We start from the raw sequence: 18,722 nt of genomic DNA, 5'->3' as shown, positions 1-18,722 counted from the left end.
GGCATAAACGGGCGTAATAGCACAGGAGAAACGTTTCAGAAAAATTCTGTTGGACTTCCTTTGTTATTTTAAAGTTTGGAATTATGTTGCATTTCAATATTTTGAAAAAAAATTTCTGTGGTTGAAACTTCATAATTTACTCTAGGTTTACCTTTACTCACATTTTCTATATTTTAAATTACTTATGAAGGTGAAAGAGAATTTTCTATGAAGGTTTTCTCCAGTGGTATAGCATCCTCTTAAAGAATCTTCCTAGTGTGTAACATTTTCGAGAGCATATTTAAAAAAGTACATATTCAAAGATGTATAGTGAAATTTTAAGATAATCAGTAAAATATATTGCTAACTTTCCTAACCATAAAGTCTCATAAGAAACTGAAAATAATACTTACTAAAAATTTTAAACGTGAATAGCCCAAAACGAGCTTTAAAGTAGCGATCATAAATTATTTTTAACGGTCGACAGATTATGGGTAATCAGACTAACTATTGAACTGTTTTATTGTTTTTCCTCTCAAAATTACAAGAATGTCATGGTGAAAATTACTGCTTTAGTTCAAGTACTGGTCTACTTAATAGGCTATTCATAACGGAATTTGTCCCGCAGTGGACTGATCGTTAAGACACGTTCCCAACAGATCACCGAAGTCAAGCATCACTGGTTGCGGTCAGTGTGCGGGTGGGTGACCACTTAGATCAGTCTGCGTTGGGACCGAGGGTGTGCGGTATAGGTCCTCGTTAAACTTTTCTACCGTAAAGTGCTCGACTTCGCGTGCAGGTCGTCGGGCTACCTAAGCGGGGGTGCCATCCCCTCTGCAGAGGATCAAAATTGTGATGGCATGTCTTCGGATCATCCTCGGGGATGTTTCCCAGACCGTCGCCAATAACCCATTGTGCAGCTCTAGTGCGACGTAAATGGAAAAAAAATGGCTGGTAATTGGTCCGGTAACAAGCCATAGGTCTAATTTATGTGAAATATTTCAGTCTCATTGTCAGCACATGTCATGTGGATGTAAACTAAGATTAAGTTCATAGCTTTGTTGAAATTATTTTTTCGAAAAAATAGATTTTTAATTGAGAAAACTAGTGTAATTTACCATTTGATCAAATGAATACTAAAACCCGATTGGTTGATAATTACTAATTGTTATGTTTCGAGTACCCATAGTGTTGTTCCTAAAAATCACCCTTAGTATATATTTTCTTAAAATCCCAGCCAACTACTACGATACATTCGTGATTATTACGATTTCGTAGTCAATATTGCAGTCTTACGGATGAGCATAGAAAATTGCGTTTTTTGAGAATTTTTGTATTAATCTGTTTAAAACAAGTTTTGTTTTTCTTTACTACCAAGAGTTGTGAAATCGTTGATCGCGGAAAATATCCAAACGAAAGTAACAATTAAGTGCTACTTTTTTTTAATTTAATAGTAAATTCATGCATAATATTAGGTAAATACCTTTATAGAATTAAATAGTAAAAATACCTTGAAATTGCGCTAATTTGAATTTTGTTAAAGTTCTGTATATTACTGTACGTCAGAGTGCGGAAAGTTGGCATCCCAAGAATAAGAATCAAAAATGAAGACAAAAGTATACACATTTTGAGTCGCAAATTAATATGTAAGCTTGGCAAACAAAAACACTATCGAAATATGACAAATCACATTCGAGGAAGGCGGTTGCACGGAACATCAAAACTTGCTTGATGAAAGTTGAATGTGATCCTAATAATCGTATTTTAACTTTTTTTTCGTTTCATCTCGAAATTAGAAAGATTTTGGTGTTTCGTACACTTATTTTCCTCAATAGTGATTTGCAAATTTGTTTTTTCCTCGCTTAAAATTCATTTATAACCCCAATACGCATAAGTTTTAATCTTCATTTTTGATAAAAATTCTAAAAAGATTATTCTTAACGAAAAACCCTGTAAGTTAAATTAGGGCAATATTTTGTATTGAATCAAACCTTAAATAAAAATATTTCACAAAATCGACTCTAATTAAACATTTTTTCAAATGATTTTAAATTAAAACTATTTGAAACTGAAAATTAAAAATAAAATTTGACTTACGAGCGGTCTAGTTGTTGCTTAAAACTGAAATTTTTTTTATAGGTTTACTTAAAAGATGATTTAGAAGAAAAAAGTGTTAACTTAAAATAAAAAAAAGTTTTCTATACTATAATGTCAGAAATTTTGATTAAATAATATCTTAATAATAATTTTAAAAGTAAAGAATTAATTTAAAATTTTATTTAACCCTCATGAAAACAAAATGTTAAAACCAAAATTAAGTAGGTACTGAAGAGTTGAGAAAAATTCACTAACTGCATGAAAACTATACAAAAAATGAATAAGCAAGTAAGATTTTAACTGATTTTTGGATTTGAATATTGCACATTAATTTAGAAAAATCGAATTTTATTTTATAACCGTCCTTGTACAGCCAAACCAATTTTTGGGTTTACGACCACCACCAATGTTCAACTCCGTTGCCTTGTAATTTAGAACCCAATCCAGAAGACAAGGGAACTCCTGGGCCAAGTATTGGGAAAAATGTGCCTTCGAGGAGGACTTTTTGATGGACCTAACCAGCATTTGCGTTACATGGAGAGGAAAACCTCCCATGGTTAGCCTAGCTCCAGGAGAGTTTAGCCCATGATCCGTCAACCAAGGATTATTTACGTCAGCACAGTGGTCGGTGCAAACCGGATGCGGAGTTCGTATTGACCAGCCATCGCTGAGATTCGAACCCGGTTCACCTCATTAGAAGGCGAACGCCTTATCCCCTGTGCCTGAGAAGAATCTGAAGAAAAAAAAAGATGTCCTGTTCGTACCTTAACGTCAGGGATGGACTGGGACCTATCCCGGTGCTCCTCGTCAATTGGTGCCCTCCAACTTTCTGTTGAAAAAAAATTTAAAAAGAAAAGTAAATTGACATTAATTTTGTTTTAAATTTCCGTTTATTTAGGCAAAAAACGAACGATTTGTAATAAAATTTTATTTTATTCTTCACCCTTCTCACATCCTCTAAAGAAAACAGTCTTTTTTTGTTCCATCTAACCACAATGGGGGTTCAAAGAGGTCATAGGTCACAGTATGATATTCTGTAAATTCCCAGAAACTAACAAACCCCACCTGCTTGGACAATTTTGTTTCGATTGGAACTTTTTTGTTTCAATATAAGCAAAATGCTCTGATAAAAACTTCTATTCTTAGTTTTCAAAAAACTACCAAATTATCATTTATTAATTCCCCGCTGAGGTGACATATGTTCCCTTGCTGTCCTATGGGAAAACTCTTAGTTTCAAATGTCACTCCATCTTATCTTTATTGCTTCAGAAAAAGTGTTGTCTAACTACCTTCTGATCTTCCAAAATTTTCTCTCCTATGGCATGGCTCTTTCAGGGTCTTATGTCCGAAATTCGGACGCAAATTTCTTCCTTTGGAAACTTTTTGGGTGGTCATTTTTTTAAGAACAGTTGATAAGAAACCACAAAGAACAACTTTTGAAATGAGCTCACCAAGATAACCATATTTTTTGGTCATTCTGTTATCAGAGTTTATTTATAGGAGTGGGGCCGTTCAAAAAGTACGTACACAAAAATGGAGAAATTTTAAACCCCTCCCCCCCTTCGTACATTACCGTACATAAGGTTTTACTCCCCCCCCCCTTAGAGTACGTACATTTTATTAGTCTACCCCCCCTTTTTCATAAAAATTAAAATAATTATGTTTTAAATAAAATTAAATATTTACTTAAGGAGGGTGTAGGATAAAGTCAAATTTAAATTTGGTGTATGTTTATAAAGTACGTACTTTGTATAATACCTCCCCCCCTCCCCATCGTACAAAACCGTACATAATAGCAAATCCCCTCCCCCCCCCCTTCGGGATGTACGTACTTTTTGAACGGCCCCTAACAAATTTTCTTAAGAAGTTCTTTTTTTTTTTTAAGATACTACTGATTTATTGGCTTGTTTATGAAAATTTTCACATATGACATGGCCAAAACATTCTTCAATATTTCCCAACAAAATAAACTTCTTTAGAACTTTCGGAATTCCTTCTACTTTTCTGATTTTCTTTATATTGTGCATTCTGCCAATCTTTCTTAAACAAATCGGCAAATGTTCTTCTGTAAAAATAATAAATTCACATAAATTATAATTTCTTCGCACGAAGTTGCTTTGTTATCAAATTCAATAATATTAAACAAATTAATTATTGATATAAATAATATAATAATGCGAGTTATTAACCAGGACCAAAAATTTGAAACAGGAAATGAAACCGCGGAATCAGGACAATTAGGAACTGTTTCTTATTATAATAAGTCTTAATAATTTGTAATTTACGGGAGAAAGTGTATAGGCGCGATTATTATATACTTTATAATTTTGCAGCTATTGTTATGTGTCTCAACGAATTTAACAATCAGGAAAAAAATCATTTAAATAATTTAATAAAATGAGTTCCCGCATAGTTAAATTAATATTGCATTCATAGTTCAATTGCATTATGCATTGCATTAATATTGATCTCAGGATTCAGCGCAGAAAAAAGATCGGGTGTATTTTTAATAACGTATCTTTCTCAAAAAACGTGCCCATTTTTTTAAATGCACGTTCCGCAAAATTTGTTTATGGATTGTATATTAGCATTGATCAATAGTGCATCACTTCTCTTTATGTGAAGACTGCTGTGCAGGCCAGATACGAAGTTAATGAATAATAAATAATTAGAAAAAAGATCTTAATTGCTTTTAAAGTTGAAGTTTTGGCCTAATATGAATATCTGAAGTTTGCTCCTCCCTCCAGAGGAAATTTAGCAGCCATCTTGAATTTATTTGTGGCAAGGAGTCAAAAGGGATAAAACTTAATCATTATTGGCAGAAGACATTTTTTTTCAAATTTTCATATTAAAATCAAACGGATTCCAAACCAAGTCAAAAGGACTAATAAATCAGATTTTTTTAGAAATTTAGTAAGTATTAAGTATAAGAGAGTACAATTTTCGATCTTACCTATAAGTGCACAAATCTAGAAGAAGAGCTTTTTAAACCAACCATACAAATTACTGATGGATTCAATGAATCCTTTTCTCTCTTTGACTCTTTCTCTCGCCATGGTTTCAACCACGGTCTCCACAATCACCTCAACACGAGATTCTCTGTAAAAATCATTATTATCTCATAAATTAGGATTTCTTATTTAGTTATAGAATAAATTACATTAGAATAAATATTTTTGATAAACTACTCTAATACAAGTAACTAACCTGAAATGAAAGTAATGAGGAAAAAAAGCAGACTGAACAGCTAACATGTAAAATTTCTTATTATAAAAAGTCTAATTGATTTTTAATTTAAAGGAAAAGAAGTGAATTATGACTGTTTTGCTTTAAAAAAATTTCTAGATTATTTTTTATCTCAGCATTTATCAGTCATAGAAACAATTATTGATAAAATGCATTCCTTCACAATATAATAAAATTAAAATAGCGTTCAAAATGTAATAGCGTTTCTAAAGAGGAAAAAAAACTTATTTAAAAAAATGATATTTTTTTAAGAAAACGCGAGTCCAAAAATTTCATGGATGGTTTAAGTCAATAGTCAATTACTGATAGGTCAATATTGTATAACTTCTCTCTGTCTGAAAACTGCTGAATAACTTAAATATAAGGTTAAAAGATTGTATATCATTGGTATAGTCTGAATTATAAGCAAAAATTGTTTTTAATAATATTTTTAGCATGTTTAAATTAAAATTATGAATGAAAATAAAATCTACTTGTATTTTTTTAAAGCAGAATTACAGACAATTTCATTAATTATATATAAATATATTAATAGTTTAATGTTTTGAATGCCTCGAAAAAAATTAAATTCACTTTATTAGAAAAAGTCAAATAGGAAGATAAATGAGGCTTGATTTCAATTTGATAATAAATTGCACAGAAATTTTTTTTAAATCGTTAGCGCAATACTGATCATTGAAATGTATAAAGATTTAATTACCTCTCAGTGTCCAATACATCATAACTGTTTCTCTCATACAATCCTTTTTCGAGAAGATCGAAATCTTCATCGACCCAATTCATAGAACTAAAATTAGAAATAAAATAATGAAATATACTTGTATTCAATTAAAAAAGGAATGTCAGCAATCTCATTTCTCGGATAAATTAAATATCTATAAATATTTAGAATTTGCTATTTTAGTTGTCATGGAAAGAAAATAATTTGACATAAATATGTCAGGAAGAAAATAATAATACTTGATTACAATTTGATAACAAATTCTACTTAAATCAATTTTTTTTTAAAATTCATTAGTGCAATATTGGTATAAATCAGCACTAATTTATTTTTATTTAAGGAATAAATTATCTATTATTAGCCGAAACACTTATGTTCATGCAATTCTATTAAAAAATAATAATAAATAATAATAAAAAAAAAAAACGAAATCTCTATAATTTCATTTTCGATGTGCGAACTCACATTATAACTTATAAAGTATTTAAAAAAAAGTTTCTGCGAGTATTCAGTGAAAGAAAAATTATTCTCCATCTCTTTTTTCAGATACATTAAATATATATTAGCAAGAACAGCATATTATTTTAAATGCCTCCAAATATATATACATATATTTTGATTGAATGTATTAAATATGACAAGTTTTGAAACAGTGGGATTTATTTCAATTTGGTAATAAATTCAAAAAAAGTATTTTTTTTCTTATAGAATTAGCACAATACTGGTAGAAATCTGTATTAGTTTATATGAAAAGTAAATAACCTATCATCAACTGAAACACCATACCTGGTATGCTCATACAATCCTTTTTCAAGAAGATCAAAATTGTCATCGTCCATCTGGACGTGATGCAAATTATTGCAATCATTGATATCAGACAATTCATCGCCAGACATATGAGTCTCATCATCACCGCTGCCATCGCAGCCCTCATCAACATTTACTACAACCTCAACTACAATTAAAAATAGGAAGAAAAAGAACATTACAACACTTACAAGTATAACACAATTTAAAGAAACATAATGCCAAAAGAATCAAAATGAAGAAAAATTACACTTTGTTTTTTATATTTTCAATAAACAAAAGTAAAAATTTACTAGACAATGTAAGGTTATGCAAAGAATAAACAAAATTTGTTGTAACTATCATATTATTCTTTTATAAAACTTGGTTGAAACCTAATGTCTTTAACTTACCATATTTATTAACTTACAATACATTAGGAAAGACTGACGTTTTTCTGTAAAAAAATACTTGCCAAGCCTTGAAGCTCTTCAACAGATGTTTTATTTTATTTCTTGTTATTTGATGAAATAAAATAAATTATCCATATACAATTCTTACTTTTTGAGAAAGTTATATTCTGAGATTACTGCCCATGACATTTCGGCAATGAATCGCACATTTTATTACCTTTCTATTAAAATTAACATATTTTATTCAGTATTAAAAATTTTATAATCATAATCAAGCTAATAATGCGAGTTAATGCTCTCTTTTCGTAATTTGTAATTTTTTCAGCCATATGAAGCTTTTTTACAGTTTTTTATTTACATTTGATTATACGATTAACCTTAACGATTTTTGACCTAGTGATATAATGACATTAGTGCCAGGAACATTCTTACAATTAACTGCAAATATTATATTGCCTTATTAATATATTGATATTTTTATGCTAATTTATAATATATTGATATTTTTATTGCTAATATATTGATATTTTTTATGAAAAAGTACAAATTTTTACAAGAAGTTTTCGAAAAAAACAAAACAAAATCGCCAAATCTAAGAGGTGCCCCAAATTGTAAACCATTACCTGCAGCACAACAAATTTGAATTTTCTTTTTTTTTTTTTTTTGTAGTTTCAAAATGAAGCTATTAAATCTTTATAAAGAAACGTGCTTGACTCATAAGAATTATAAAGAACAATCATGCACTTTTTTTGTGAAAGAAAACTTACAATCTTTAAGTGAATAGTCGGGTATCTCGCTTCCTAATGCATCAAGAGCATCGAAGTTCAAGAAGGTAGATAAAGTCTTTTATTGCAAAAAGCTTAACCAAGATTGCTAAATTGCAAGACTGCAATCGCCAAATAAAAATATGTCTTTCTTCCTTTTTGAAAATGGTGAGTTGTAAACAAAAATAATTACAAATTCATTATTTTCAGCTAAACATATACAAGAAATACATATTTTCATTTAAAGGACATACTGCATTTTTTATCACGCTATTGACAGCATACATTTGAATTATCTCACTCAAATTTTTGCTATATGAATTAAGATCTAAAAAGTATGTGTTTTGTACTTACATAGAGGTCGTGGATGTTCTTTCAACTGGTTTAACCAGTGATTAATAATGGCTCTTTTATAAAGAGGAAACCTCATCCTCTTCTGAAGCCAGTAAGAAATCATTCTTTGGTGATACAAATCACTCATAATTAAACACTTTTTTAAAGCTTTTGAGAATCGCAGTCAAATTGACAACCTTTTCTGAATATAGCTCAAAAAAGAATGAACATGAAATTTCTTTTATACCTTTGTTGCAGTTCTCAACAATTACTATAAGTTTGGCAACAATGTGTAACAATATAATTTTATATATATTTCTCTGACATTTCATTAAATTTAAGTATTGTTGTAGTTCGAAAGTGAATATTTTTGCCTGTTTCATTGTTGCAAATTAAATACAAAAGCTAACATAGACATTGCTGAAAAAACTCCAAATATTAGATTAAAGAAAAAGGATTTCTGAATACAAGAGACTGATATTCAAAAAAGAGATCTAAATTTTGCTGAAAACACATATAAAAGGGTTTAAAACATATGCAGAGCTTTTATAAATTAATCTGACATTAGTGTTTTTTTTAATATATATTCCTAATTAGTTTATTCTGAACAAAAAATTAGAGATATCTGGTAGGGACACATAAGACTTTTCTTTTTCTTTCTTTCCTCCAAGTCCTGAGCATGTACCTAGGTTATAAAAAACCCTTAACCATATAGCCCAGGACTTGGCCAACTAATCCAGCTCCACTTCAGCCTAGGAACGGGTCCAGTCAGCGGATGGACGCATAAGACTTCTGGCTGACGCCTTGTATATCGCACAACTTTATAAATGAACAACTATGCATGTAAATAATCTCTTGAATAAGTTTGAATCTACCTCCAAATATGTTGATATAAAGTCCAGTTCCATGAAACCTCTTTTTTTCACATTTAAACCATTTTAAAACTAGTCATATATAGTTATAAAATATAAAAAACTTTTTATTATATAAATTAAAGCTTTTAAGCAAAAATGTTTAAAGCACAACTATCTATTTTTATTCCGTAAAAAATGCGTAAAATTAGAAATTTCTTAAAGAAGTGCACTAATAAAAATTCTACAAAAAGTATAAAGTACAAAAAAGTCTAAATTATAATTCCTTTACTGCTTCGCTAATATTTGTTTAATATCATAATGCATATTAACATTTTTGTCAAAAATAAAGCCAAATGTTTAAAACAGAAAAAAGCAAAACGTCATCGAAATTCATCAAATGCACATTGCGGAATGGGAGACTAAAAACATAAAAAAACTCGTGTATTCGTAAGAAGGAACGCAGTAAATAAATCTCTAGGGATAAAAACACATCCAAGTTTCATCAGAAAATCCAACTGTTTTTCATTCCGCCTTCTTGACTAGTGATTTGATTTATTTCAATAACGTTTTGTTTTAAATATAATTATGCGAACCCTTCTCACTTTTCTCACGTAAGTTTTACTGATGATTTCAAGTTTTTCGTTGAGGAGAATATTAATACTAAATATATGCACTCAGTATATATGTAGATTTGATTCTAACTTTCAAAGTCAGACAAGGAAAAAAAAGTCTAATCTCTGGAAGACAATGGCAATTAGAGAAGCAGTAAATCGTGTCACATTAGAAGGAAGAATAAAAGAAGTTAGATAATCGCCAAACACGTTTTTAAATCTAGATATATGTAAAATAGGTATAGTAGTATAAGAAACTGACTTTGTGTAAGTTTACAGGAAAAGGCAGTAGAAAGATTTTTGGAACATTCTTACAATTTATTCACAACCTAGACGTTCTTTTTATGGTTTCCAAAAGATCCCCTTCTGAAAAATTGTGAGTTTGTCTTGTAGTCAGGCGTATTGAAGCAGTACAGTCTAACACATATGTTGTTCGTTTCTTCGGCGCCCATCATTCCATCATTTTACGATTATCGAAACAATCCCAAACGATGTCCTACGACATATAGGTAAGGAATCTTCCACATTTATGGTTATAGCGGTCGTTGGTAAGACGATATTTGCCAACATTGTACAACGAAGGCTACACATGAAAGAATTGTAAGCCTAGTATGCCCAGACGGATTACTGAGTGACCACTTTTTCAGCTGGTCACCCTAGGGTACCCATCATACGGAGAATTCTTACTTCATCGCTTCTGCAACATCATGTAAACTCATCTTCTCCAGTCAGTTACCATCTTACCATCAAGACCCACGATCAAATAACTAATCTTGACATAGACAGGAAGACAGCCACCACTCTCATCAGACTAAGAACAAATCATCATAAAAACATGAAAATCTCTGCAGGTGGGGCTAGAAAATATCAAAACTGTGCAACTGTCTTAATCCGGAACTCACACCATATCATGTTTTTAACTGCCCTGCAGTCACTGCAGGCCTTCACCTCTTAAACTACCCCACAGAAGATTTATATTCATTTAATGCCATAGAGATAGCAAAGACTATTCAAGCACACCATGAGATATGATTCAATAGAGAATACGACACCAACCAACCAACCATCTTTCCAGTACGGAGGTGGCCTTATAGACCAGGTGCTCCTTTGATTCTCTAGTTTCCGTAGTTTCCTAGGTACCGTGATTTCGTTTTATTTCTTCTATCTATACAATCCTGAGGGGAACGATTGAAGTTATACCACCAGCAAAGTTTGGTGGGTACTTTATTTACGTCACCCTAGAGTTGCACTATGGGCCATTGGTGATGGTCTGGGAAACATTCCTGAGAATGATCCGACATGCCATCGCAATTTTTGATCCTCTGCAGAGGGGATGGCTCCCCTGTTTTGGCAGTCCGATAAACAGCATGCGAAGTCGAGCACTTTACGGTAGAACAGTTTAAAGAGTACCAATACCGCGCATCCTCGGATCCTACGTAGGCTGATCAAAATGGTTACCCACACTCTTACTGACAGCAGCCAGTAATGCTTGACTTCGGTGTTCTACTGGGAACCATGTTTTTACGATCAGTACACTGTGGGACGGGACAAAGTTTGAAAATTATAGTTTAATAATGCTTATATCCGAAATATTATTATATAGAAAATGTTTCTATCCGAAAACTTTAGCGATTCAAATTTTTTAAATCGCTTCCTGAAATACATTCTTTAAACAATTGAAGTTTAGTCACAATTTCATTTAAAAAGGGAAAAAAAGGACGAAAGAGAAACGCTGTGTCAAGAGCAACATATTCAAAGAAAATAACAGCTGAAACCCCAAAGTATATAGCTCTGTTTCATAGAATTTATCTCGTTGTAAAAATTTAGGTAAAAAATTTGAAGTTTCACGGTACGGATTTCAGAAAATGTGAAATAAAATGTGAAATAAAAAAATATCAAGATTTGATTGCCTGGTTAAAATCAAAGCTACAATCAACTGCGTGTGTACCATTTTAAAGTATGATAGTCGTAGAAATTATTAATGTCCATAAAATATAAGTTTTGTGTAGCATATTTACAAAACTTCTGTTTAAAATGTTTCTTGTAACTATTTTAGTCATTTTATTTTTGAAAAAAATAAGTAATGTACACTGTAGATAAAAGATAAAAAAGTAGATAAAAAAGGGATGGGAAGATAATGTAAATACTATATATAGAAACTATATATAGAATACTATATATAGTAAATACTATATATAAGAAATACTATATTATACAAGGGGGTTCTGACCCTTACTCGCTTCGCTCATCAGTCCCCACAACTGGAGTTTTGGGACTATATATGTATATATCTACTATATGAGAAATAATTTCTTCATTTTAACGTTATTACACGCATTCAAAAATATATGCGTACATACATAAATATTATGCTACTTTGTGGTCCTCCTAATTTGTCTATAATCATTTCCTATGTTACACTAAATACCTATCCGAGTTTGAATATTATAGGTTAATATTAAAGATAGATATGGGACCATTTATATCTACAGTTATTTGCATATTTTGAACTAAAGATATTTTAAAACAATTTTCGATAATTATCCATGGATATATATCGGTATTAATGGAAAACATGAAGATAATATTTTGAAATGAAACAAGTTTCAAATGAATTTCGCGTTGCAAATTGTTGTTTTTTAAATCACAAAAAATAATCAAAAGATTTTGACGAAATAAAATTTTTAAAAAAATATCTGTATATCTTTTAGTCGCATATGATGCTTTTTGATATGTATGACGCAACTATTTGTATTAGAAACAAGTTTCAAATGAATTCCACCTTTCAAAATATCATAAAAACTTGTGAATTGTCCTCTAAAATTTTAGCTCGATACATATTCTCCGATTTATGTGTTTTGCGACATTATAAATTTTGTAAACATTTTCTATAAATATTTTAAAAGATACAAAGTCATTTTCTTAAAATATGACTCCCAAGTTTTAATTTGAAACACGTTACTTATGAATCCTGGATAGCAAAATCATATTAAAATTTTGCAAATTTTTAAAATTTCGTCTTTTATGTTAGCATCATGTATATCCTGAACTATGCGTGTTTTGGACTGAATAGTTTTATTAAAAATTGTCTTTAATTTTTTCTTGACATATATGGATATATATTTATTTATTTGTTAATGGTGGGCACTTGGAACTATTGTCCATTGGATATTTTTGGAAAGTAAGACTCCCATATTTCATTACGAAACCATTTCATTACACAACTGGAATGATACGGAGCCTCTGACCTGTTTCGTTTTCAATATAAATATTTGCCTCATCTTCAGATGATCTCCTAGGTCTTGAAAGAGGTTTAACCAGGCTATTACATTACGAGCTCTGCTTTATGTATAAGTTCGAGGACGGGAGAAACCACGTTTTTTTGTGTTTATTCTCTTCATATACATGAAGGCCTTTTTTCAACTTCTTTATTGACCTATAATTTTTAAACTTCGCCCCATTTTTTTTTTTTTATTTCAGTACAAGTCATTGCGAGAAAAGCAGCCAATTTACAGACGAATTAGTTCAGGGGTCCAATTATAACGAAAATGTTCCTTTTCTAATAGAAAAATATAGTTCGTGTTCTATACATAATGGCCTATATCTTCTCTCTATATTGACCCATATTTTTGAAACTCTCTCATATATTCTGTTATACGCATAAAACTACTACACCAATCTGCATAATTATAAACAGCTCAATGAGACATAATATGGTTCCATTTTGTGCCCAATGCAAAACCGTGAAAATAGTTTATTAGCTTGATTCTCGTTAAGCAGATAAGGTTCATGGTCCTGTGGTATTTTAAGAAGTGCCAAACTGCCAATCCTAAGTAGCGAGCCGGGAATGGTCAGTCGTATTATTTATAAATAAAAACACTAATTATAAGGTGATATTTAGCCTGTAACTTCTTTTTATGAAAGAATTAAAAATCTTTTTTTTTCTCACTGTATGGTATTTTTAATAAAATATTTTAAATCATTGCTTTCAATATTCCACTTTATAAATAATGCGTCGGGACATTATGAAAGATTTTAGTGTTCTCTGCTTATACATAATGGCATATACTTTATTTTTGCATAAACCTACAAATTTAAAAGTTATCCCTAATTAAAATTTCTATGTAAGTGAACAAGAAGCCAAGTCGCAAATTTCCTAACAAATTAATTCGGGCACAAGTAGGCCTAATTGTAACGTTCGTATTCCCTTTATAATAGAAAAATATAGCACAAAGTACATATTGCACGTCACGAGGAAAAGCCGCAAATTTGCAGGGGAATTAATTCATGCACATGGGGTCTAACTATAATTTCTAGTATAACTATAATTTCTACTAGAAAAAATGGTTCATGTTCTAACTATACATTATGGCATATATCTCCTCTTAATATTAACCTATATGAAACATGTCAGATATATTGTTATAATTTATTACGCTGCCTGATTAAGATGAAAATTTATTGATGAATTAAGGGCCGCACAATGAGGCATAGTTGGGTCCCATTGTGCACACTACGCGAATGCGTAAGAATGACTACTTAGAAGCCTGAATCCCGTCAATCCGCGAGATGCCCATGGTCCCGTGGTATGGTATGTAGTGTCTTTCTGCTAATTCGAAGAGTTCAGGATAGAAACCATTCATAACGTATGTGAACAGCTACGTATATTTATTAGCTTAATATTTTTTCTTTTTGTTACAGAATTATTCAATCCCATTAAAAACCTTTTTTTTATATCTCATTATCGTTTTTTTTTTATACAGAATATTTCTATTCTGCAGTAAAACTTTTTTCTGTGGGTTCTCTGCACATACATGAAGACCTATATCTTCCCTATATATTAACCTATAATTTCCTAACTTTGACCCAATTATGGGCACTAGGGGACCTGATTTTAATGTCTTTCTTTTTTTTTAGTTCTCTGCTTATGAAAGTGAAGGCCTATGTTTTCCCTATATTAACCTATAATTTTAAAACTCGACCCTATTTACTATTACAATGTACCCAATACGAGGCCTAGCAGCATTATTATAGACGAATTAGTTGGAGCTCATTGGGGCCGAATTGCAATGTTAATCTTTATTTTTTGTGTGTGTTCTCTGCATTCACATGAAACCTTCCATTTTTTCAATATATTGACCTATAATTTTTACACTTGGTTCCATTTATCCTTAAAATATACCTTAACGCAATTACCCAGTAAAATTTGAATTTTCTTTTGAGCTCGTTCCTCTGGAAATGATTCTATTTCACTTTGGATATTCCAATCAGAATAATATGAGTTTGCGACGATTTTTGAAGTGAGAGCTAAACTTTTGAGAGCTGAAAAACTGCTAAAGTTTTAGGAGTTTTTAATTTTTTACCTCAAAACATCTAAAAAGTCCTTCATACAAAAAATTTAAATCAAATCAAAATAAAGATCAATAAATTTCACTTCGAATGATCTACTTAAACATTAATTTTGGCTTGCGCTGTTTGAGCAAAATCAGTAATCAAACACTTGAAGTATTTTTCACCCTGCTTGAAAAAACATTGCTCTCGCGTTCAAAAAATTCATATAAACTATAAATGAAACTCCCAATAAAAATGTTAGAGATGAAATATTTAGAGCATCAAATTCTGCTCTCTGAGGGCACCAAGTTCACAATTTTGCTATTTTATAAGCATTAAAACAAGCAAAAAATTTGAAATTATTATTTAATTGAAAATTAATTAATTATAAATTAAAACAGGCAAAGTTCTATATTTTGCATATTGTAAGAGGAATCTATTGAGTTTTTATATAAGGAATGAGGTGCTGTATAAATCATGGATAGAGAAAGTGTAGGACCTCCCTATTTTGTGCTTTATTTTCACATTGAGTTCACATAATTCTAGTTTTCACATGGATTAGACTAAATGTATCATTTAATCGACAATTTATCTTTTGCTTGTTATTATTTAATTTTCCGATTTTACTCACAAAGCGACGGAAGGTTATGAAAAAGACTTTCTTTTCAAGAAATTTAAAATATATGTATATTGCTTATCAGAAATAGTAATGGATAACAAGAAAGTCACCATAATGTTCAATGCATTATAGCTAAAAACAAACATTTAATAGCAATCTGAGTACAAAAGTAATATAATATAAATGAAATGCAACTAATAATATATAAATATTACTAGTAATATATAAATACAACTAGTGATTTATGAATAACTCGTAAATATAAAAACTACGTTCAAGGTTACTGCAAAATAGTTTCATTTTTAGTAAAAAAATTTCTTCAAGGCATGAAATAGTCCAGAAATGTTCTTTCATCTTTTTCAAGAATGTCCTATCCAGATCTTCATGCTCGAAAGAGTTTTGAAGTGGGAGATCTTCTTCGTCATACGAATATGTTTCCAGCAATAAAGTATGATCCTCAAGTAGACATGTCATTAAAAGTGTGGTAATTGCAATTTGCACATATCACTGAACATTTCATTCCTGATTTGCCACAAGAGCAAACGACTTGATGTCCTGTTTTACTGGAACATGAAACATTGTTCAGTGGTTTTGGAAGCTATTTGATATCAGAATTATTTCTTATGGCTCGGTCTCCTGGGAAAGAAGGAAAGGTTTCACAGTTACACATGAAGGTAAGCCTCGAGACAGCTTTGTCACGCAGATGCCTCGGTTGGAGGCAAACTTGACAATTTGAAATTAGCCTTCAAGAGTGCCTTTTGAAAAAGATGTAAACGAGTTAGTTTACAAAAAGCTTTGTTGTCTTCCGTACATAGACGGATTATAAATTTGTGACCAGCATAAGAAACCTAATCAGGTGTACCTTTAGGATCATGAAAAAGCAAAAACATTCCTTTGAAAACTGGAAATCTTCAGGAAAAACTTTAAACTTTTTATTTTTCCTTGCCTGAAAAAGGCAAAAGTACTATCGCAGCCAATGAAGGCTTGTAGGATTAATAATAAAAACTATCTTCATTCTCCTTTCTACGGTCATTATATATAAAACAAATAATGTGTTCCGTAACTTAGAAACCCAAGATGCTAAAAAATCTTTATGGCACAAGATAGGAACTCTAAAATTCATGAGAGAATAATTGATTACTGCAATTTCTTAAAAAATTATTAGATATTTCCAAGTTTAAAATGTTATTATTTTCTTTTAGAGTCATTACAATTTTTGTGTATTTTTTAGAGGTAAATTTCGAGAAATATAGAAAAAATAATATTTGATCTTGTTATTTCCTTCTGCCCCCTCACTGAAATTCCTAATTTTACCTAATATCTTCTTCTCCTGAAGTCACAAACGCTTGCTTTCTGTAACTAGTTTTCTACCTTGACCTGCGAAACAGTAACGATTTCCTAGGGGTCTTGATGGGCAAATTTGGTAAGAAAATACTAATTTGTTGTATTTCATTTTTGAAATTCGTACATTTTCTGTTTAAATTATGTATGATGTTTTTATAATTACTTAACATTTACAATTTCATACAGGAGGTTTTTACTGACATAAAAACATAATCGAACGTTAATGTTTAATAAGATCATTTTTGTAACAAATTAAAAAGTATAAAAAGCTTTTTATATTTAAACTGAATTTCATAAAACGTTTCAACATTTCTGATTCCAGGTAAGTTTTGGATAACATGCCATAGATTGGGTTCTAATTTTAGCATTCGATTTAATCCCATCATACTTTGAAGCAATCCTGCTTAATTTTACCAATAACTGAAACACGAATGGAACAGTAAATCAGAACTGTAATTTTTATAGAGAAGTGGGAAATGATTCCATCCGAGTACTCAGACAGAGTGTTTAAAAGGAGGATTTAAGCGTAAAAGGGGAAATTTATTTATTATTAAAATGAAGGCAGGACCAAAAAAATTATGGTAGAATGTCTTCTTTTTTTTGTTATTGCGTACTCCTATGTGCAGAAGAAAAAAAAACATTAAATTCATATGCTCCCTGAAAGCAATTTCAGATGTTTTTTCATTTTTGTAATTTATATATTTCATTTGGAAAGGCGTTATTGAGTTACAGACGCTTAAAAAAAGCAAAATTGCTTTTTTCAACCAAGGAAAGAAATTTTGCTCAATTTTGATAACTATTCTGACCAAACTTCTAAAGCGAAATTTAAAGCGTCACAGTATATCATTGGATGCGGAATATATTGTTCTATGGTTTGAATTAAATTTTGCGAACGAAGGTCCTTTCAGATGTTATAAGGCCAAAACTAATAAAGTTACTAGAAGGTAGCAGATCTTTGGTTCTCAAAAGTTCAACTCACTTGAGAAATCGTTGTAAGCACATATTATTCTTGTATGCCCAAAATGAAATAAAATCATTTCCAACTTTCTGGGAATAAGTTCGAAGCAAATCGTTTTTTTTTTTTTGGGATCTAATTTTAACTGGGCTACGAGACCCAGTCGCAAAATTATAGACGAATCACAAGACGGGGCACAAGGGAGCCTTATTGTAATGTATATGACGTGTTCTAAATATGCATAACGGCGATCTTCCCTTAAAATTAACCTATTTTAAAATTTGTTCTAAAAGAAATAAGCCAAGGAGTATATACTCATAGTAGTGCTAAATAATTGCTCAAGAACTTGGCATTTTTGAACAAAATAAAAATAGTCTTAAATTTTCTATAAATATTTCTGAAAGTAATGGGAATTTTCGAAAAACTCGGAAAGCTTATATTTTAATGTGAAATCAATTTTCAAATGAATATGCATTGTAAAAAGCTATGCAACAATCTGTGAGTGTCCACTCTAATGTAAATACTACAGAAGGTGCTCCAAAATTTGACCAACATATTCATAGAGGTGATATAAAGATTAACCAGGTGATTGCAAATTGCGTTGCGAGAGTGAAAATCGCAAAACCTCCTGCAAGTTCTGACAACACGCTGAAAAAATACTTTCAAAGG

Source organism: Parasteatoda tepidariorum, chromosome 5 (genome assembly GCF_043381705.1).
Source record: "Parasteatoda tepidariorum isolate YZ-2023 chromosome 5, CAS_Ptep_4.0, whole genome shotgun sequence".
Lineage (NCBI taxonomy): Eukaryota > Metazoa > Arthropoda > Arachnida > Araneae > Theridiidae > Parasteatoda > Parasteatoda tepidariorum.
The sequence above is the reverse complement of the archived record's forward strand: the minus strand, read 5'-3'. Positions refer to the sequence as shown.